The 23,152-nt window shown below is 36.0% G+C and overlaps 1 protein-coding gene across 3 annotated transcripts in view; it reads left to right on the top strand.

The window, feature by feature from the left end:
• nhej1 (nonhomologous end-joining factor 1) overlaps nt 1-23,152 on the top strand; it is a 196,108-nt gene that overhangs the window by 49,325 nt on the left and 123,631 nt on the right. The window lies entirely within an intron of this gene.

The raw sequence follows: 23,152 nt of genomic DNA, 5'->3' as shown, positions 1-23,152 counted from the left end.
CAACCATTTATTATGATACTTTAAGATTGGTCTCTGTCTCAGCATTTAGTAATGATTGTGATATTTTTGTGAAGGTATCCAATTTCAAATGAGCTATTTAGCCAATTATTAATGAAATTCCAAGTTCTATGAAAATGTTTCTACCAAGGTGTTCACTTCAGTTGAATAAGAACCTGTGTGTTTTTTACAAACCTTATACTAATTACCTTTTTTATAATCTAAAGAAATATACAGTATTACAAAGTACCATTTCTATGTTTTTTTTCTTTTTCTGAAAACATTTTAGCAGCGGTCGGTCATAACATGATGAAAGTCAGGTTGTCAAATGACCTGATATTATATAGTGAACAAGTGGACTTGGTGATTGTGAGTCTTCATGACCATGATGGAGTTTTAAGGTAAAGATAAAGTACATTTTAAATGTTTAGATTTTTTTAAAAGACCTAAAAATGGCAGTAAAATTAATGTAGCCGAGGCTGAAGCTGCTATAGGATATGCACTTCCCATCACAAGGTAATAGCTAACTCATAAAATGCTCCTTGCTTAATTTTTTCATCTATTTTGTTCTGATACATGCATTAATCTTTCAACATTAACAGGTACAGTAATTTGAACTTAGTGACCTTTTCAAATATTTTTTTTTACATTGTGTATACTGTGTTTGGAAGTGCGTTGAGGTGTTTCATGTTATTCAGGTTTCAAGTGTTATTTTTGCTATGTTATGTATGTTTTATCACAATCATTTTCTTCCACTTTTTCTTTTCAAGTAATATCACTTAAATCTTGAAAAGAAAGTGTGAGAAGTAAAGTGTTCACTATTTTTATGAGGTCTTTTCATTATACATTTAATGTCGGAAACCTCTAGACTCTCTTCTCCTACAGTTTTATATTTTTCTGCACTCAAGTTGAGCATGTCATTGTGAATACTCATAAGGTTTGTTTGTAGGGTCCCAGATTATAACTAATTCCTATTGAAGAACAAACAGTACAAAATAAATTGTATGTGGGGTTGTTTTTTGAAAGCTGGGTTATACTGTTAAATAAAAGTTTGAGAACCACTGCACTTTAGCAATAAATGAGATTTTTTGTATTGCAAACGCCTTATCTTCTTAATAATACGCTACCGTGGCTGTCCGTTTGTCCATCAGGATTTTAAATCACCTGTAGCTCGCAAACCATTTGAACTATTAATTTGGTACACATACACTATGTGATGTCTACTATCTACTTTCTGGGTGATGATATACCTCCAAGGGTATTTTTATTTTATTTTGTCATAGAATCAATTCTCGGCAGCGGCCAGCAGGGTGGTCATGCGATGCATTCGTACGGCCGCCATTCTCATTCCCTTCCACCTTCACCGTCACTTCCCCTACCTCTTCATATCTTAAATCATTCTGGAGGCAGATTGAACACTTAAGTGCCACCTTAAGTGAAAAATTAAGGAAAACGTACTAGGTAATTGCAACACAAACACTGACTTAATCAGTTTTAACACGAAAAGATGCCAAAGAAAGAAGAGAAGAAGCAGGCTGCTAGGGTGGAGAAAAGAAGAGCTGCTCAGGAAGCAGCAAGTCCATCAACCTCTGGGAAAACAAATGCTAAACATTCAGAGAAAGAGTATGAAAACTATGAATGCTCAAGTCAGGTGTATTCAAGCAATATGTGATAATCAACATGCAACATGTCACCACTTTTCAATGCCATGGTTATTGAGTATAACAACCTTACCTTGAAACTACTGTCTTTCTTGCTTTAAAAACCTCACAATATCATTTTCAAAAGTAGACAGAAGACTTAATGACACATAGTTCATAAGATACAAATACTAGAATTTGTGGGTGTATACAGTTTATTATTGATTCGCTAGGTAATCTACATCTACCGTATAAGCAAATATTGGTCATAATAATTGAACTGATGCAAAATGTAAGGATTAGGAATATTAAAATATTATCAGAATATTTAGCAGTAATGCACTTGGTTTACTCTAAATTACTAGTGAGTGTGTCCCATGCCCACTGTATCTTACTTCCTTGCATATAATATAGTCATGTAGAGCTTCACCATCCCCATGTGACTCTGTATTGGAAAAAAACAAATTCAGAAAATAAATGACAGAATGACCCGACATTTAGTTCTGATTTAAATTGCCATTAAGGCATGAATAGGCAGCACATCATTACAGAAGTGAGTGTGGTGACTGCTCTTTTTTTCAAAATAATAGAGTCCAAAAATGCACATACATCCTCTAAATGTCTATTTTGTCTTTATATCACCCTGCAAGTTAAATTTTGTCAAGTGTTTGGCTATATAAAATATAACTGGATATACACAGCATTTAAAAGGGCCTTGCTGTACAGATTAAGTATTGTTTAAAATGTTTCACATATTATGTCTGACATTCAGTAAAATGCTTTTTTCATCTATTGATCTATTTTATAATCAACTTCTTAAGTTCAAGTTCATTGGGAAACTGACCTTGGACAAGGTGCCAGTCCATCACAGTGCACACTATACTGCTAGGACAATTTGGATTCACCCATCTAACCTAACACACATCTATTTAAAGAGTGGCTAGAAAAATGGAGCACTTATAAATTAAATATAAAATAGAAAAGACAGATCTAAGGAGATAATGTCCAAACTCTGCAAAGGCAGTGCCTGGCCCAAAATGCAAACCCAAGATTCTGCATTTGTGAGATAGAAAGCTAACCACGGTGCCTCTCATGCTCTAGTACTGTATATATAACAGCTAGTACTATGCAGCATTCATTGAGACATCAGGATATACAGTTTGACAAGATCACACATGTACTTATTCATTCATTATGCACTGTATTTGGCATGCGAGCATGAGTATCTGCTGCATTGCAAGGCATTCTAAATTTGCTTGTGATTTTCTTTGGCATGGCATCAAGACAAAGGTAAAGTTTAGACTTCACAAGTAAAGAGACTGGAGTGCTGCTTTTTTCTATATGTAGATGGCATTGTCCTCTTGGCATCAGACTGTGATATTTGGTATGCAATAAAGTGGTTTGTATATGAGGATGATAAAGTCAAAATGCAAATTACCATTTTTAAATATGAGGGCATAGCTCTCTCTAGAAAAGTGCGGCTTGATCGGTTAAGGTGAACAAATGTCACACATGGAGAAGATCAAGATCCTGGCCGCATTGTTTGCGGGGTAAGTGTCGAGACAACTATGAGACAACCACAGTTTCGGTTTACTGATGATTATTTTATGAACATAGTACTGTAGTGGTAAAGTGGGAGCTAAGTCATTGAATTGGCAAGTCTACTTCCTCATTTACCACTGTGGTTTTTGTGTAGTGATTGAAAGAAAGAGGTTGCTAGTACAAGTTGCTGAAATTATGTGGCTAAACAGGGCTACTGGAGCTCTGCAATACCAAGAGACTTCAGAGTGGAAACATTTCTCTCCAAATCATGAGAAGTCAATTGGGATGGCTTCTGCATGTAGTCTGTCCGTGGTTGCCTCTTACAAAAGGTATAAAAGATCTAGGGTACACCTCTGGGTTATAAGTGCCTAGGAATTCCTCATAAATCTCCTCATGGAATTGGTTGGCTGTTGATCTAGTCGCTCCAGATTCTGCACATTGACACCCCATCCATTATCAAGATAAGGAATGTGCATTATCTGTGAATAGTTCATATTTCCCATGTTCGATTTGTTTTTACTGTGTCATTTCCTTGTGCATTGCATAGAGGAAATTAGTGGAATAAAATTGACCATCTTTGTTGGGCTGAATGAGCTCTTTTATATTGTTTGATCAAAGTGGTTCAAATATATCTATTAGTTTAACTGGTGTCTCTAAACCAGTCTGAAATAATTTATTGTGGGTGTATATATGATTGTGCTGTGCTGTGAAGTGACATTCCATCTGTGGTTGGTCCCCATTTTGCGTTTTATGCTGTTGGCATAGGCTTCTGCTCCTTGCAACCCAATGGAAGAAAAGGTTCAGAAAAATGGATTAGTGAAGTGGGCATTAATAGTTTTGTAGCACAGCTGGAATTTATCTTGGGTCACGGTGTTTGGATTCCTATTCAGTTACCAAATGATCCACCTTCCATGTAATTTGTTTTGTACATATTCATGTGGTTTTCTTCTTCAGATTCCTGTTCGTATCCACAGTTTAGAGAGATGCTGTGAGGATGATTGTGCGAGGAACAGGTGAATTTCAGTTTTTGAATAAGCAGGTAACTTAAAAGATAACTTTGGTGTTTTTCAAGTTGAAGTTATTTCTTTGTAACCATGGTATATATTTAGTTTGCGTTGAAAAGTAAAACATATTTTATACATTAAAAATATAAAAAAAAAACTAATTCACTCTTACATTTTATAATGGGGGTTATGGATACTGGGATGCAATTATAAAGAAAATACTTAAAACATACCAAATACATTCATTTTTTTAAGCCAAATATTTGCATATTGATCCATGTCTTGAGATTACACGTTTCAAAACTGCATACCCATTTAGTTTTAAGAAGGAACCAGTCTTAAAAGCAAAACATTATTGTGAGATTAATCCATTTAAAAAGAACACCAGCTGTGTGCTTCACTTCACCATCCCTTGTCTTCCTCTACAGCAGGGGTGTCAAACTCCGGTCCTGGAGGGCCGCAATGGTTGCCGGTTTTCATTTCAACCACCTTCTTAATTAGTGACCTGTTTTTGCTGCTAATTAGCTTCTTTTGCCTTAGTTTTAATTAACTCGACTCAGACCCCTTAGTTCCTTCTATTTCCTTAATTAGCAGCCAAACAATAATGAGACACAAAATGAGCAAACAGGTGATCAGCTAACCACATTATCTGAACATAAACAAAGATGAGGGTCTCAGTAAGGTTGATCTCTCAGGTCAATAATCAGAAACAGAAAATCAACAGTTTGGGAAATGTCTGTTGTAACAGAAAGAGAGCAGCAGCAAGCCAAGGTATCAAGTTAATGGGTTTAATTAACAGCAAGAAATGGCTTTTCATTAAGAAACTGGTTGGAGTGAAATTGGTTGGAGTTTGAAACCCCAGTTTAGCTGGTCATCTGTTGGCTCGTTTCATGTCACATTTCTGTTTGGGCCATTTAATGAAGAAAAGAATCAATTGAGAGGACTGAATCCTTAAAACAGGGCTATTAAAATGAAGGGAAAAGGAGTTAATTAGCAGTGAAAACTGGTCACTGATTAGGAAAAGGGTTAGAATGAAAACCTGCAGCCACTGCGGCCCTCCAGGCCTGGAGTTCGACACCTGTGCTCTACAGCATTGTTTCTGCAACCTGTGGAACAGGAAGGAGGTATTTGGCCCCAGGGGTGTAAATTTACTTTGGTAAGTTATCACCAGACATCATTATTGAATGTTGATGCCCAAATGTGGATTGCAGTCTCATTTCTACTAGTAGGGATACCCCGATAATTGGGGCGCTGATCAAAATCAGCTGATTTTTCACTAAAAAAAGGTTTGATTGGTAAAAAGGCTGATCATAAAAACTGATATTTTCAACCCTTACTTTTCTAAGCTTTATGGTAATTTAATTTTAGTACTACATAACACAAAGTATTACTACAGTTGAGCCAGCAAGCATCTTTGTTTTTTTTTTCCTTCTGCAGCAAACTTCCTGCAATGTAAACAAAGACCAACAAGTGGAAGCTTGTTGTATTAGTGAAGGAGAGCTGATTGGTATATTAGCCTTTACGTTAACTCTTTCAGGGCAGATGTTGACTTTTTGTCAAAATTCAGGGGTAAAGTGGGATAATCAGCTGTAAACTGCAAAAAACTCACTGCTACATTTTAGTTGGACTCTCTTTGCTATAAGGCATGAGTAGTGAAGAGCAGGCAACCTCTAAAATGGCATTAACATCTTGACGGAAGACCAAAGCGTATGTGCAAAACAAAATACTCCATGGACGATGTTTTGCGTATTATTGCTGAATCGGACTCTGAGCTGTCAGACTCTGATTTTGATGCAGGTGATCTGGAGATGGAAGTCGAAAACGAAAGTGAGGTACCAGTATCAGCTGATTGGTCCGCAGCTGATCATGCTGCTGAACACATTCGTGTAGCTGATGTGCCTACAGCAATAATCGCCTTGGTGAACCACCACTTACTATGACAAAAGGTTCAAACGAGATTGCGTCGCACTGCTACAGCCCCCACTACCCACCTGTCACAAGAGGGCAGCCTGTCCACCACGTGTTCCTGCTGGCCATTGAGCTGCCCCAGCAGAAACTGCGAATAGGCACTAATTTATGTGTAACCCATTGCTTTGTAGGCTTTTCAAAAAATGCAGTTTTTTGGAAAAAATATCCAGCCCTCAAAGAGTTAAAGAAAGTGAAGTAAAAAACTGAAAAAATGTAATTGGAAAAGTCATCCTCCTGTGTAGCTAGACAAACAGCAAGAAAAGCTACTTTAAGGAATTCCGAACTTTATTTTGTCCTTTAAAAAGGGCACCACTTGAGTTTGGACAGCGAGCTTGTTTATAAAACAGCTGCTTACACTTTTAATTGGAAAAAGAAAAGATAAAGATGAATTTGAAACTGCTGCTTAGTAAACAATAGGCTTTTTTTGAAAGATTTGTACTATGTTTATTATTTGCTTGCTGTGTTTCATACAGCATAAGTCTTGTTAAGAAACAAATACTACATAAGTAAAATGGTAATCCAATTTCATAATTACACCTCAAGAATTGTATAAATATAGTAAATGTATATTTTAACAGCAAAAAGCTGTAGTGCAACTAATGAATTAAAATTATTAAAACATATAACTGCATCTGGAAGTGCACCAAACACAGCTGTTAGTGGATTAGGAGGGATTGTCACACCAAGGCTGTCTGAAAGGCATTTAAAAATATTTGTCCAAAATGATGTTAATTTGGTGCACACCCAAAACATATGGCCCAATGAGGCTGGAACTTGATTGTAACATTCGCAGGTTGGAACTTGCCCTGGAAACATTTTGGACAATTTTAAGCTAGACAGATGTGCTCGATATATAATTTTAATTTGAATAATTGTATGCTTTGCGCATATGGAGCTCAAGTGAATTCTGTGCATTGCTACCTTCCACTCCTTTTCCGAGATGTTGAGTGAGAGGTCCTTTTCCCACAGTACTCTTGCATCTTTTAAAAGGAGGGACTTTAAAATGTTTTTATATACAGTATTACAGAATTGCTGTCTGAGTCCTCAAGACTGATCAATATTTCTTCTGGAATAGAGGTAGGTGGGAGATGAGGGAAATTGGGTAGGTTTTGTTTAACAAACATTCTAATTTAAAGTTAGTGAAAGAAATGTGTTGCTGGAAAGTTACATTTAGAGTATAATTGTTCGTAAGAGGCGAAGACTTTGTCTATGTACATAGCTCTAAGTGATTTAATCCCAAATGTTTTCCAGATATTAAAAACTGCGTACATTTGAGAGGGTGGAAAAGGCTGTTGTTTAAAGCATTAGTCCCGATTGTCACTCAGGTAACCGTATAGACGCGTCTCACATAAGGTTTAGACACAAGGATTCCTCAGGCCGTAAAAGTACTAACACCATTTTGTCCCAAACGTTACGTAAGACATGCCTATTTCATTGCTGAGTAAGTGTCAGGTCCAAGTATTACCCGGGCAACTGTGTAGAAAAATCTTCTCCTACCCTCATAATGGTATCTGGTAAGAAACATTTTTCAGCAGCCCAGGTGTTGCACACTCTTGATAATGATACGAGCAATGATGTTCAGTGATAACAAAGTTAATCTGTCTTCAGGCAGTGAAATTGGAATGGACAGTGAAACCAAAAGTGATTCTGATGAATTCAAAAGTGACTCTTGAGTTGGTTTTCTGTTGACCCTGCTTCAAATAAACTAGCGACACCTTGTTTTGATTTTTGTGTGACACCCAAAAATAAAAGTTAATATTGTCAGCCAAGATCCACTCACTTACTTGAAGTTATTACTTGATGATGACGTGATAGAAAGAATTGTTGTTGAGACAAAACATTATGCTGAGCAGTTGAGTAAATGTTGAGTAAATGATTGTACACCTAAGCAACTTTCCCATTCAAAGACATACACAAAAGACATATTTTGACAGCATAATATGGTATTAGCCTCATCATTATTATAATTAATTTCATATTATTATCATTTGCATCACTATTATACTTTTTATACCTCTGACTTTGTACATTTAGTGTCTTGCATGATTTACAGTAGAAAGATTAAATTTATTAAAAATGCTTTTTATATGTTTTGCTGAGAAAAAACATAAACCTAAGGTGGTTGATTCTGTGAGAAGAACATATATATATATAGCTTGTAATTATGAGAAGCATCTTTTATGCCATATGTATTATGGATAAATCATTTTATTTTAGTAATTTATGGTCGTTGAACAATAAGCCTACAGAATTTCGTTTTGTTAATAAAAAATTAACAGTTAACACCTGTGGTCTATAGTTTAATTTAAAAAAATCCACTTTTGTATAGCACTTAAAATGTCTATTTCTCTGTTTATGCAGGAGATTAGTGTAAAAAGTTTTTTAAAGGGATAAAGAAAAAAAATCTGAATCAGCCAATCAAGTAACATGAAATTGGTGATCAGTATCGGTCTTAAAAAAGCATCCCCAAACCAATAGTAACTGAAAAAATTCACATGATCGCTTATATTATTTCAAAGTACTGAAACTTTCTTATATATTTTGCAAAGATCCTTCCTGTGTTGCTTGATTGTGCCTCAGAAAGAACAGTATATTGTACAATATACTGGATAGGATGCCAGTCCATCATAGGGCAAGCACACATACACCGGCCACTTTTGCAATGCCAAATTGAGATAATTTGCAGGTTTTTGGACTGTGGAAGGAAACTGGAACACTGGGTTTGGGATGCAAACTCCATGCAGGGAACACCCAGGATGCTAACCCCAGTCTGCTTCACTGAGAGACAGCAGTGCTGCCTCATAATAATAATCATTATTATCTATTCCTCTATCCATTTTTTTAACCCTCTTGTCCAGGGCAGAGTCTCTGGGCAGTGGAAGCCTATCCTAGCAACCATCAGCTGCAAGGCAGGAACAACACAAGGACAGAGCGTCAGTCCATCACAGGACAAATGCACTTACACTAGGACCAGTTTAGCAACGCCAGTTCATCTAAGAAAAATGTACTGTTTTTTTCAGCACACTGCTGCTCGATGTGCCTCTTGCTTGTTAGGCCTTGTAAAATAACAGCACAGAATGTAATGGGGCAAGGAGGGGTTTGGCATTGGGTTGAGAGCCACAACCAAATAAGCTACAAAAATATCTTTACCTCAAGAAAATAGGACCAAGCATCTGATAAATATTTCTAGTTTCCTTTTGTTATCACACAGATTCCTCATGCATGTGGAATGTATGTTTTCTTAAATAAAATCCTTTCCCGCTTTGTTTTAGGGGTTTTACTTTCACCTTTGGACCCGGTACCCTATAGCTTCATTGTAAGATATATGAACAGACAAGATACTTTAAAAATTTATAAAAATGCTTCACTTTACAACATAATTTCAACTGGCAAATTAATATACACCACGATGGTAAAGAAATAACTGACTTGAAAGGTACTGAACTTACCCTTTAACTTTCAACAAAATCTCAAATTGGCTTACCTTAATAAATGAAATAATACAATTTATTCACACTTTTAAAACATAATTATAGAAAGGAAAGTGAGTTTATTCGTATACAGTAGACGGAGAAAGTATTCAGATAAAAGGCACACTCTTAATTTAATCATATTCCTCATTTTAATCCTTAACCATTGTCCAAGGAAACATTAGGGACTGGCTTTTAAATGTTTTGGAGATGTGAAGGATTTGCCAAGTAGCTCAAGTAAACCTCCCTGAAAAAGGGTATAGAAACTCCCACGACTATGGGGAGAAAAAAATATTTAGCTAAGATATTATAGGCTTGCCATCATCCACATACATTTTTGTATTCTAGTAATAGAGAGTGAGATTAAAAAAACTGCATGGCACACAATGAGTGCGCTTTATTGTTATATTTATTCAGTATAAATACATTTTATGTTCATGTCTCATCAGAGCTGCTGACAATAAAAAAAAAAAAAAAACCTCAGTATTGTGTGTGTGTGTGTGTGTGTGTGTGTGTGTGTGTGTGTGTGTGTACATACAATATGTATTTACTACTACTATGCACATACACACACACACCGTGTGTTAGGTTACAGTTTTTGTTCTTGTGATTGACTGTTCAGCAGTCTTGTGTTTACATACTGTCTTTCAATCTACTGGTAGGAGTGCCAATGTTGTTGGTTTGCCAGAAGGTAAGAGTTAGAAAAACAGCTGTGCAGATTGGCTGAGTTGTTTAATTATCCAGTTTGCCCTTCTAGGTTGTTTTTGTGAAGAATATTAGGCAGGTGGTTGTCAATAATATTCTACCCTCCCATCACCATCTTTTGCAACACCTTGCAATCTTTAGCTGAGTAGGTGCCTTGCCAACCAGCAATTAAATGTATAAATTTACTTTGAGTTAAATCAATTAGTACAAATGTTTTAACATACTGTATATAGAATGATGCCACAGAGTTAGTCTTCCTGCCTCACAGTGCCACAAGTTCTTGTTTGATTACTAGCCTGATCAGGATCTGTATGGATTTTGATTTGATACACTTTATTAATCCCTTAAGGGTAATTTTTTTTTTTTTTTTTTGCATGACCTTTGGAGCACATTCTCTCCAAGTGTGAATGAAGGATTACAGTGTGTGTACCAGCGTAAAATTGTTTTCTGACTATATGTTGGAAATGTGTCTTTAATCACTCTAAATTACCAAAATATGTATATTCTTACATGTCTTATGGAGTAATATGATGCAGATATATTCATAAAAATGTGCTATACACATGGCAAAACATATATTTGTTTTATTCCTAGTCTCTCTATTGGGCAGCATGGTGGCCCAGGGGTAGCGCTGCTGCCTCGCAGTAAGGAGACTTGGGTTCACTTTCCGGGTCCTCCCTGTGTGGAGTTTGCATGTTCTCCCCGTGTCTGTGTGGGTTTCCTCCCGGTGCTCTGGTTTCCTCCCACAGTCCAAAGACATGCAGGTTAGGTGGATTGGTGATTCTAAATTACCCCTAGTGTGTGCTTGGTGGGTGAGTGGGGGTGTGTGTGTGTGTGTGTGTGTGTGTGTGTGTGGGGGTGCCCTGTGGTGGGCTGGCACCCTACCCAGTATTTGTCCCTGCCTTGCGCCCTGTGCTGGCTGGGATTGGCTCCAGCAGACCCCCGTGACCCTGTGTTCGGATTCAGCGGGTTGGAAAATGGATGGATGGATGGATAGTCTCTCTATTTATATAAAAAAAAAAAATTACTACGAGACGTGATGTTCTGAAGAGAGACAAGAGAGACATTTCAGAGAGGTCAAGTCATGTCATACTGACATCTGTTGGAAGCATGTTCCCGTTAGATGGTAACCTAGGCAAGGAAAGTGATAATCAGCCCGGAACAAGTAGAATTGAAAACCTTGCAGGTCCAAACGGGCTCAGTAATAAAAGACAAAGAGTAAAAGACACAGTAGAACTTCATAACGTTGGCGCCATACACATGCAGAGCAGGTTACAGATTATGAAAGCAGTGGAATTCGAAAAGCTCAAAAATAAACCTTGCTGCAATACACACGCAGAGCAAGTTAAAAAATATGATAATACTACAATTCAAAGGTGTCAAAAAAAAAGAGAGTACAGATCTCATTTGCGCAAACAAACGGCAATTATTACTAGGTGAAATAACAGAACAGCAAAAAGAGATCGAATATATGGACATAGGTGATATGTTGGAAGTATTGTAAGGCTTTACAGTTTAAGTCGAAGACTTGTAGATAGTCTAATTCATGTTGCCATCAGGGAAAAGTACCATACTCTATGAGAATATGTGTTCCCGCAACAATTACAGCTATGACAAGTTTAATTTCGAAACAACCAGAATTTGGACATGTGTATATTTATGATTACGGAGAAGCGATGCAACATAGAATCGAAAAAGTTAAACGATCTGACGTAATAGAAATTATCCAGCAAACAATGGATACAAATCCATATGTCCAAAAGTATCGCACTTTACACAAGTTATCAGCAAAAGAAATTTTCTTGGAGTTGTATATGAATCCAAAAGATCACAGCCGCATTTATAATAAACCCACATGTGATGAATTGTCAGTGAGAATTCTTTCAAAAGATGGAGATATCAAAGACAGAGTAGATATTCGTGTATATCCAATGGCAAAGTTTGATTCATCATGTATGTCAAATACATCGCCACATGCCGACCCTTTACTCTTTCCTTTGCTTTTCCCAGATGGCGAAACAGGATAGTTGTACAATATGAAACAAACACATTCAGAAAAACGAATAACACCCACACAATATTTTGGGTAAAGATTAGCGCTGCGTTCCCATGTATGTGACCCACTTCTATCATCTCAATGTCTATCACAACATTACATTATTAATGCATATGTAAAAGTCGTAGCTAATCGTCTCCTCTTTATTAAATCAAATCAAGCTAAACTTAGAACGGAACATATGCAAGGTCTCATTGATCACGTTTAAAATTCAAATATCAATAGTTAAGACAAATTCAAAATAAGTAAAGCAGTAATATTACCACCATCATATCAAGGAGTCCAAGAGCATTGCAACAGTTATATCATGATGCAATAGCAATATCCAGAACTATCGGTCGGCCAGATTTCTTTATTACAATGACGTGCAATCCACAATGGCTAGAAATCCACAGCTTCTTGAGAGCAATGCCACCGGCTACATCGGCTCTGGATATTCCCACTTTTGTAAGTAGATTGTTTTATCAGAAAGTCTTATTTTTATTGAATGAACTCTAAACGGTGTTCGGCAAAAAGGAGATCTTGATATGCCATTCGTATTAAGACGTTTACAGTTTCCTGTCAGAATAGCTTTTGCAATGACAATTAAATCACAAGGACAAACATTTGAAAAAGTCGGTTTATTTATAAGAGACAAAGAAACGATATTCACTCACGGCCAGCTATACGTTACATTATCACACTGTAAGACCAAACAAGGAATCAAAATTCAATGCGATCTTAAAGAAAAGTTCATTCCAAATATTGTTATTTATGAAGTTTTAGAATAAAAAGTGAACATAATGCATATGTAACAATTCCCATTAAAAAAAACACTTGAAATTGTATTTCTACAGGACCAAACCTGGGGGTTGGCGAGCGAAGCGAGCAGGGGGTGGAGCCCTCTAGTATTATCACAGTTCACGCAGTCACTACAGTTTTTGAAAGAAATAACCAAAGCAAGAAATGCTCAAGTAATTAAAAAAAAAAAAAAAATTCATACTTTGAAATGGCTTAAATGACATTGGCTGATGTCAGCCACAGCAAATAAACAGAATAAAATTATATTTAAGAGTATGTTACATGTGCATTACATATATATTTAGAATGTCATCAGTGTTGAAGTTCAAATATGTCACATCTGTAAACGTAGCTACAAGAATAAAAAGACCAATAACTGATTAACAATTACAATGTGAGTGATATAATGCTTAGTCATTCTGTCTCAGAATTACTGAATCCTGGGTTCTAATCACACTCCTGTCACCACTGTTGTGAAATTTGTAGTTCTCCCTGTGTTTACATGAGTTTTATTTTGCCCTAAAATAAAGTAAAATCTTTTTGATGAAATTACATTTAAAAAGCTTGAGATATGTTAAACATTCTAAATGCATTACAAGCAATATCCAGGTTAGAAAGTGTAATTTATTCCACAACGCATATTTTAATAATTGAGTGTGATTAATGACACCTTTCCAATTTTCAGTTATAAAATGGCTGTTTATTCACATTAGAACAATCTAGAAGAGAAAAGGCCATTCAGCCCAACAAAGTTCACCAGTCCTATCCACTTAATTCTTCTAAAAAAAAAAATCAAGTCTAGTTTTGAAAGTCCCCTAAAGTCTTACTGTCTACCATGCCACTTGGTAGCTTATTCCAAGTGTCTATGGTTCTCTGTGTAAAGATAAACTGCCTAATGTTTATGCGAAATTTACTCTTAACAAGTTTACAACTGTGTCCCTTTGTTCTTGATGAACTCATTTTAAAAAAACAGTCTTGATCCACTGTGCTAATTCCCTTCATAATTTTAAACACTTAACCAGCTTGTTGTTTATATTCCTATCCAAGTCATTTATATATATTAAAAATAGCACTGACCCCTGTGAAACACTGTTCTTATCATCGGCTAACTGTGATAAAGTTCTTCTCATCATTACCTTCTGCTTCCTGTGACTAAGCCAATTCTGCACCCATCTGCAAACATTATTGTCAAGTCCCACTTCTTTTAGTTTAATGCCCAACTTCTAATGTGGCACCTTATCAAATGCTTTCTGAAAATATAGATAAATAATATCATAAGCTCCACTTTGATCATACCCTTTTGTTGCTTCCTCATAGAATTCCAGCATGTTAGTAAAACATGACCTTCCTCTTCTGAACTTATGCTGATTTTTCAGGGCTCCTGTACTTGCCATATGCTGCTCAATCTTATCTTTTTAATAAATCCTTCCATTTACTTACATTTGATGCATGTTAAGCTTACTGGCCTATAGTTGCTTGGATCTGCCTGGTCACCCTTTTCATATAACAGGATAATATTTGCCATTTTCCAGTCTTTCTGAGTTTCCCCAGTGGGCAGTGACTTGCTAAAAATACATGTCAATGGTTTATAAATGTACTCTCTAACCTCCTTAAAAACTCGAGGGTAAATATTATCTGGTCCTGGAGATTTGTTTGATTTCAGTCTATTTAATCTGAACAGTACTTCTCCCTCTATTATTTCCAAATCGGTCAGTACCTCCTTAGTAGTCCCATTTACTGCTGGGTGGTTATCTACTTCCTCACTTGTGAAGACCTCAGAAAAATGCTTATTTAGAGTATCCGCTGTCTCACTGTCTGTATTTTTTAATTCCCTTTTACTCTTCCTGATACACTTCACTTCCTCCTTGACTGATCTTTTACTGCTATATTCCTCTCCAACCGTCTTTTAGCCTGTCTTTTAACCTGATTCACTGCTCCTCAACTGTTTCCACACTTGAAAGCTTATTCCAGTCTATCCTCCTTAGATATTGCAGTATTTGCTCAAATTTTGCCCTGCCAAATTTAAACTTTGCAGTATTAGTTTTTGCATCCACATTTTTATGAAACACTGAGAATTGTATTTTATTTTGGTCACTTGGCCCTGTTGGTTCAATCGCATCCAAAGCCTCAATTCTGTTCTGATTATTACAAAATTCTAACTCTAGATGGGATTCAGCCTGTGTTGGTTCTTTAACATACTGTGTTAAAAAAACAGTCACTGATTACTACTAAAAACTCCTGCTGTTTTGCTCCACTATTTGCAAAGCTATCCCAGTTACTATTTGGGTAGCTAAAGTCCCCCATGACTACAATATCCCCCTATAAAATTGCCTTTCTAATATTATTAAAAAGATGTTTGTTGAAATTACTGTCTGCATTTGGCAGTTTATAACACACTCCCAAAATAAGACTTCTGTCTGTCTAAGATGGGGCTCATCGTCCAACTGAAGAGGACTTGCATTTAAATTCTGTTTAACATAAACAGCAACTCCACCTTCTTTTCTGTTCTGGCTGTTCTTCCTAAAAAATAGCATTCCTCTATGATATACCCAGGTTTATGTTTTTGCTATAGTATCATAATTATGCACCTCTACATAAAATATCAACTCGCTTGTTTTATTTTTGATGCTTCTAGCATTAAGGCAAGCAAGTTACTCCTTTTACTTTTACATTGAAACATTGTGTTAGAATTTACATTCACTTATACCACACATTTTCAGTATTAAGTTAATAAACAATTATTTACCTTCATTCATCAATCAATCCCAGGGGACGTGGGGCAAATGTGCAAACTCCATAAAGACCCTGATATGACTAGCAATCAAACAAAGACCCTGACCCTATGTAGGAACAAAAGCTCTGCACCACAACTCTGTCAATGTTAAAATATGTACTAAGTAATCTGATTAAAACTAAATCTAACGTCAGTTACTTCCTCTCAATTGCATGCTATGCATCTGATGAATTTTTGTTTGTCACTAGAAGACCAAAGCACACATTGGTATGCTACCTGCAAAAGCAGGCAATATCTTTGCAAAATAACAATTAAAATTTATTTTTTTTATGTGTGGCAGTAGGCTGCCATAGTGGGGTTTATGTTAAAACAGTACATTAGTTTGTTTGTCTTTTAAAAAATATTTGTAAGCAGTTTTAATGTTGATTTGTGTAAAATGTATAAAAAATGCTAAAAGTTGTTTTATTCTGATACATAATGATTTCTTTTTGATAATTTGAGTTTTATTGGTTGTAGTACATTTAAATTATTGAGACGACAAACTGTATGTCTTTTTAATGTTATTAAAATCTTAACATTGTTCTGGTTGTAGTGCATTTAAAGCTTAACTTAAATAAAATTAACCTAGCTTTTTTTCCCTTAATTTTATTTTTTGACAATTAGTTTTACTTTTAATTGAATACCCAAGTTTGGTCATAGCTGCTCTCAAAACTCAAATATCTTGTTAGTATTATTGTCTTTTACACACAGTGCTTGGGAAATTCCCATGTTAACCATCTAAGTAATTGATAGATTAGCTCATTTACTCATAACTAGGGATGGGAATCGAAAACCGGTTCTTGTTGAGAACCGGTTCCCACTGTTTCAATTCCTTGGAATTGTTTGCCATTTTTGCAAACGATTCCCCTATCGATTCCAGTCGCCTCGAATGACGTCACCGCGTTGCGTAGCGTCATTTACCCAGCAGGAAACATGGCGCCTAAGCGGCACAAATGCTCAAAAGTTTGGTTATACTTTACGAGAAAGGATGACAACAGGGCAACTTGCAATACTTGCAAAGTAGATATTTCATCAAAGGGAGGAAACACTATGAATATGCAAAAGCATTTGCACACAAAACACGCGATAACCTTAAATGAATGTTGTGTTTTTGATCCGCTCCGGACTAGTGAATCTCAACCCAGCAGCAGCGGTAACGTTTGCAGGTCCTCTCCCGTTAATACGGCAGGTAACTAATCAACTAACATTGCATATTATGTTAGTGCGATTTGCCTTATTGCAAAACCTGCTATTACTGTGCATTGCATTTAGATGACCATGACGAGAGAGACAGACAGAGTCTGGCTGTCTCAGATGCTGGCAGTTCTCGCTGCAGTCTACCGGTAGCTTCTCCTTTCACAGAGGCGGGGAAAAGAAATGACACAGGCCAGGATAGACGAATGTCAGCGAGCAGTGACTAAGTTTGTGGTAAAAGGCTTGCACCCATTTGCCACAGTAGGTGCCCCCGATTTTCGGTAAGTGAATGTGTTTAATTGTAGGCTAAGTCAGGGAATGTCAAATTTGCGTGTTCTCCTCTTACCAGATGTTTCATCCGTTTCCATTTCTGAGCTGAAACATGTGTTGAAGGCAGCCGTCACTGCAGATGGATGGGCAAGTTTTAGTCAAGATCATTACCTCACAGTAACGCTGCATTATGTCAGGAATGGCCAGGCTCAAGAAAAAGTCCTCAAAACCAAACCAGTGTACCAGGCACAGACAGGGACAGCTGTAGCAGAGGAGACTGATGAGATCTTGGAGGAGTATGGTATCAAAGACAAGGTTGTGGCAGCCACTATTGATAATGCGGCCAACATGGATGTAGCTGTCAAAATAGTTGATGGTTGCAGAATTGCACTGTGCACAGTTCCATTGGACTTGAGTTGATTGTATTTGTTGCTGGCTGATGTAGTTTTATTTTTGAGTGCTCAGCTCATATATACTTTTAAAAAGGAGAGTGTAAATGTTACTGGACATTCTTGTGTAATTGCCACAGAATAATTTATGTTATACTTTGTTATTGCTACAGAAGAATATTTATTTTATTATTATTTTACATTTACACATTTTTTCCTGGGGACCCCATGGCACCCCATCGAGGAGCCGTAGGCTGTGGATCTCTTAAGATCTCACTGTTGGGTTTGTAAGGTCATGCTACTCCTAAATTTCTATCTTGTTCAAAGATAAGATATAAAACAAAGTTCTACGTTAATCGACCTGTATGTTCTTCTTTTTTTAAAAATAAGAATCGATAGGAGAATCGATAAAGAATCGAATTGTTAAACAGAATCGAAAATGGAATCGGAATCGTGAAAATCTTATCAATTCCCATCCCTACTCATAACTGTTTTTTTTTTGTTTGTTTTTTTTTAATCACATGAGAGAGTCCCATGTAAGTGGACAAGGATACTGAAGTGTCTGTGACCACCAATGTCATTGTTGTTTTTGTCTAAGTGAAATAGGTGAGTAGCACCATTCAAGTGCTGCCTTTACTCTGCTACTACTATAAAAATTCCCTGGAGACATACGGTAAACAATAATGATGAGAAATTGAACCATATAAGATGCTAGTAAGAACCAGCAAAGATCCAAAGTTGCACAATGCTCAATATTTATGGGATGTGGGCCACATGTACTGTATTCTGTTTTATGACTGCTCTAATATAGCCTCAGCACATCACTCCCTTTTTGCATAGAAATGACTTATAATTTGGCAAAATAGAAGCACTTCAGAAGTGAACAGTACATGGCTGGGTCTGGTGGCAACCAAGTTTAACTTTACACACTGGCTGTGATGAAACATTACTACCTTTTTCTGAGTCTATCCATTTTCTAAACACTTTCTAAACAGATTCTTCAGTAATTATTTCAAAAGCAATCAAATTAGTCGTATTATTAACTTAATACATTATTGTCCATTTATTTTATGCAGTTTCACCTACATCATCACTCCATCTTATGTGTAGCATTTTTGTGTTTTCCCATAGGTTATACTTAACCACTGAAATATTCATATGTATTAGCAAAATTTGACTCCAGCTTTATTCATGCCCATAACCGAGCAGGTTACAGATAAATTCCTCATATAGCCTGACTGTAGTTATTTGTTTGGGAGGGTAGAAGGAGCAACATTTTTTTAGATTTTCACTTTCTATTAAATTGTAGTATTTGTTGTAGTAGCAAAGGAAATGGTTTGTCAGCTTCATTGAAAGTGTTAGAGGAAGCTGGAATAGCAGGAGCATTTCCATGTATATTGAAAGACCTAGTATTATATTAGATAGCCAGCACAGATCTTTGAAGATTATGATACAGGAAAAATGTGTTTTACCCTTCTGCTAATTATTAATCAGACCCCCAAACAAGATTAATAAGTAGGTTGTAAAATAAATGTGCATTTATAGCATATAAGCAAATAAAGCACTATTTATTTTTGCATTTTGAAATGACAGAAGAGGCATCATGGATAATTTCAGTACACACAGCAAACTGCCTGTGTACCGTATTTTATAAGCGCACTGGGGCACACACTTTCCTTCCGTAAGGACAACAAGGGTCTTGAGTCAAAGCAGTGGACTGTGTTTTTAGATGCCTAAGAAGGACACCAACAGTAAAATGAGATTTTCAAGCTGTGCCAGTATTCCTTGTCTTGTACTCCCAAAATGTAAGTTGAATTGACAATTAAATGGACATTTAAAGTGTTCAGCATGCCTTTGCTGCTCGATTAATGGGGCATTTTTTTTTAAATTCTATTTATTTATTTGACACCTTCAAGCAGCTAACATTTAAAGCAAACAAATCATCTATGTAATGTTAGGTGTTAGTGCCTTTATATATTTGTCTTTGGGTACTTGGAAGAAGTAGCAGCAGGGAATTTTGCTGGGCTGGGAATTTTGAAAGTATATTTTGTTTGATGTTTGTTCCTGGTTATCTTGCTTTTCAAATAGCAAGTGAAAAGATGGGGCCTTAAGGTAGTACAAGTCCTGGCCTTCAATAACTTTGTAAAGTTAGGGTTTGACGCATAACTTCTATTTCTGTGTACATCATGATGTAAAAAAAAAAAAAAAAAAGATTCACTACTGGATTATAAGTTGTTTGTGATTGCTGTGCCCTTCTATCCAAATGTTGAAACTTGTGCAACAAAGTGTTATAAAACATAAACCCTACTGCATTTGCTATTTAGTATTTAGTTTTAGCCTGATACATGTCTTTCAGCAACAAAATCCATGTGCATGCAAAACGTTTTTCACCTCCCCCCCAAATACAGCAGCAGCTATGTAGCTTAAGAAATCATAGTCTGAATGCAGGAAACATTTAAGAAGGGGGGTTATTTTATTCAGCTGGGCTGAGCTGAGATGCCAGCTGCACCAGTTAAGGGATGTTTTCAATTATTTGGGCAGGCATCAAAATAACTGAAAATGGAAAAGTCTCTTTGTGAATATGCCATAATCTTGATCAGTATAGTATATTAGAGGATTCATTAAAAGTGAGGGCACTCCTTTAATTGTAAGTATTTCCTTCTGGTTGGATTAGGAGCAATTAATAACCAGATAATGGGTGTATTATATTTTTAATGCACATTAGACATTTTTATCTTTTTGAAAGATCATGTACTTTGTTCATTTGACAATCACTGCTTATTGGATGCTTGCATTTGTATTATTTCTGTCATTTGTCGTGCTTTATGAACATTAAATTCTCATAAGAGCATTGTCTTTGTGATGATAGCAGCACTGAAAGTTGTTCATTTGATGCTTGACTATATTTGACATTGCTATAATTAAAAAAATACTCCTAATCCAAATAAACAGTGTTTTTTTATGATAACAGGATGTCTATTACTTATAATAAAAGAACTAATAATTTAAATTTAAGTCTGAACATCAGAATCAATCATTATCCCACTTGCCTTTTTGAACAGATAAGCATTAACTAATATATTCAAAAGTTTTGACTGGCACATGGAGCTGACACTGGCTGAAAGGGTGCAATGCCTTGTAATCTATTAAAAGTCTATGTCTGTGCCAGCAGGTTCAGCGGATGGCTGCCAATCCATTTGATTTGGCGGCAGTGCTATTGGAAACAGACCCGCTCACTCACAGACACAGCAGCATATAATTAGCGCTAACCCTCTCAGGCGGTTTGCATTAGCCAACGTGCAATCGAGAAAGCCACTTTAAAGCAGCCCGTATTAAAGGACAAGCCTCGGTCAGGAGGGATTCTGTCATGCAACAAGACCGTCCTTTTTAAAATCAGCCCACCATATTAGGGAAGACCACTGCTTTAATCACTTTTACCACTGGAATGCTTAGAGGAGGAGACGGCAAGTTTTCAATTAAAGGCTAATTAAAGCAAGAGGTGATGTTGGGATATTGCAGGGTAGTAGATGACTGCCAGTTTGGCTTTTCTAGACTTACAAGCAAAAGAGAAAAAAATGTTATGTTTATAGTTTTCTGTAGCTTAGGCATGATTCTGAATCACTGTCACTCTGATTAACTCATGATACTCATGTTTTCTGTGCTTCTTATTTAAATTACAGTATTTAAATTATTCACCATGATGAATTTTTTTGATTACCTAGTAATCTGTCGTCTTCTCATAGTAACCTGTCCTCTTCAGTCACAATAAATCTTAAACTTCTTCCCAAACCCTTATGCACTATATTTTATGTACACTGATAGAGATAAGTCTTTGCAATGATTTGATTTTCTGTATTATTATTTTCATGGGATTTGGTCATATTTTTTATGCATTGTAGAAGTACATATTGGAGATTCGGAGAAAAAAATATAACGTCAAACTTTGGTGGTGTTCAACATAAACATGGAATTTTCAGTTGTAAAAATTATTTTAGTCCTTAGTGAGCTCATCATTAATTATACTTTTAATATTTTGGTTAATTGTCTTATGTAATTTTGGCCGTCCCTATCCCAATTTAGTCCGATTAATTTTATCATACAATAAAATTAATTGTCTCATACAATAAAAATGAAATTTTCAGCTCACAGGTTTTAAGCACACAGCAACCAATATTAGTGACCTACAGAATGAATGTTGTTAATAGTATTAGTTTAAAAAGGTTTATAGACCCCATATTTACCCCAGTCTCTGTAAAATCACAGTGAGAGTCACATTATCAAAATAGAGAGAGCTTGTTAAAGTAGTCACTGTTGCCCAGCTGTGGCTGTCCAGTCAAACTAGGTTTAGAAATGTAAAAGAATATCTAAGGATATGCAGGCATTGTGCATCTCAGATAAGTTTAGCATTCATGACTTGACCATCAAAAAGACAATTGGACAAAAGTAGAAACCATGGAAGGCATCTGCTCACTGTTGAGGGTATGGGTGATAGCTTCAGGTTTGACATAATGCAATTAGATGACACTCGAGTTTGGAAACAAAGGTTTACAGACAGATGACCCAAAAGTAGATCCACCCAAGGCCTTGTAGAAACAGTGAATTTAAGTAAGCACATTGTAACATCACTGTATGAGGATTTTTATAGTATCACAAGCGGGATGACTTGCAATCTTTGAAAAAAAAATCATAAATTCTACTCTTTTTTTCAATGAAAATAAACGAGAATGTAGAATGTTCATAAAGGCCATGATAATCAGGTATGAAACCAAACATCTGTTTTTATAACGTGATAAATGTTAAGAAACTCAGATTGGCATTGTAGTCCCTATCTATTAATGCATGTAGGAACATATATGTGAATCACTGAGAATAGATCTGTATAAGCTATTTCTGCTCATGTTTAGTATGTAATATCATATTTAAGAAACAATAACTAAAGATCCCATTATACTGTATTTATGCAAAGAAATTGACTAATCTCCAAATGATACCACCAAATATAACTGGCAGTTTTTCCCTTATTAGCTTATTCTTATTGTGTATAATTTGTTTTTTAAATAGTGTTCACAGTAAAGACACTAATAGAGCACATACTGATTGTACAGAATTGGTTCTAAAAGAAAGAAGCTTTCAATTCGAGTGTGTCTATAAATACAACATTATTGCTGAATCATGTGTAGGGAACCTCTGCTATCTAATAATTGTACAAAGTAATGAAAGATGAATTCTAAATCTGACTTGAATTATAGAGAGCTTTAATGTTATTTAAAAATCTCATTCAAATAGCAATAAGGAACTATTCTGTCAGCATATTAACTGACAAGAAACCAGTGCAATATTTTCACAGTATGATGCATATAAAAT

Source organism: Erpetoichthys calabaricus, chromosome 8, assembly GCF_900747795.2.
Source record: "Erpetoichthys calabaricus chromosome 8, fErpCal1.3, whole genome shotgun sequence".
Taxonomy (NCBI): Eukaryota; Metazoa; Chordata; class Cladistia; order Polypteriformes; family Polypteridae; genus Erpetoichthys; species Erpetoichthys calabaricus.
Note: the sequence above shows the minus strand (reverse complement) of the source record. Positions and strands in the feature narration are given on the sequence as shown.